The following is an 892-nucleotide window of genomic DNA, read 5'->3' on the forward strand; positions in this document are numbered from 1 at the left end:
TCGATTGCACTGTTGGTTGTTCTCTTGAGGAGGGATAGCTTTTTGGTGCTCTTGGCTGTGGTGGTGCCGGTGCCATCTGAGGTGGGTGATCTGGCACTGGATGAACAATCTCAAGGTTTGGTGCGGGTTCATTGCGTCGCGGTTGTCTTCCATGGATTAGTTCATGTCGACGCATTTGTGCCGCTGCCTTTTTCTGAGGACAGCCTGAGAAGGAGGCGGCATGGTTCCCCGCACAGTTCGCACATTTAGGTTGAAGAAGTGACTTGCACTCCTTGTGGTCATGATCTTCTGAGCAGCTTTTGCATCGACGTGTGCTGCGGCAGGTTTTCGCCATGTGCCCAAATCTCTGGCAATTATGAATAACGAGAAAATCAGACATCCACCTGTTCGTAGCAATTGCTACAAAGGAAACCCAAACGGGTTCCTCGAAAGAAAAGCCTCATAGTTGAAGAAAATCAGACATCCACCCTTTGTAGCAATTGCTACGAACGGGTGGATGTCTGATTTTCTCTTTATTCATTACTTCTCTCCACCTTGCGGGTTTCCGCAGAACTACTAGGTCAAGCTCTTGCCTGTGCTTCGTGTTGTCGACAAATTCGACTTCACCCTGCCGTCTGCTAGCCGCCTGGTTACCTCAGATGGTAGAGCGGCTGCCCCGGAAAGGCGGTAGTCCCGGGCTTGAGTCCCGGACCAGGACGAATTTTTCTTCAACTATGAGGCTTTTCTTTCGAGGAACCCGTCTCTGGCAATCTCTGGCACTTATAGCAGCGAAGTGCTGGTCTTAGGTATTCCTCGACAGTGTGACTGGTGAAACCCAAGTAAATTCTTCCTGGAATAGGGCGATCGTCTCTGAAAGTCAAAATTACTGTGTGAAGTGGATGTGACTTTACTG

This window comes from Dermacentor variabilis, chromosome 2, assembly GCF_050947875.1.
Source record: "Dermacentor variabilis isolate Ectoservices chromosome 2, ASM5094787v1, whole genome shotgun sequence".
NCBI classification, from domain to species: domain Eukaryota; kingdom Metazoa; phylum Arthropoda; class Arachnida; order Ixodida; family Ixodidae; genus Dermacentor; species Dermacentor variabilis.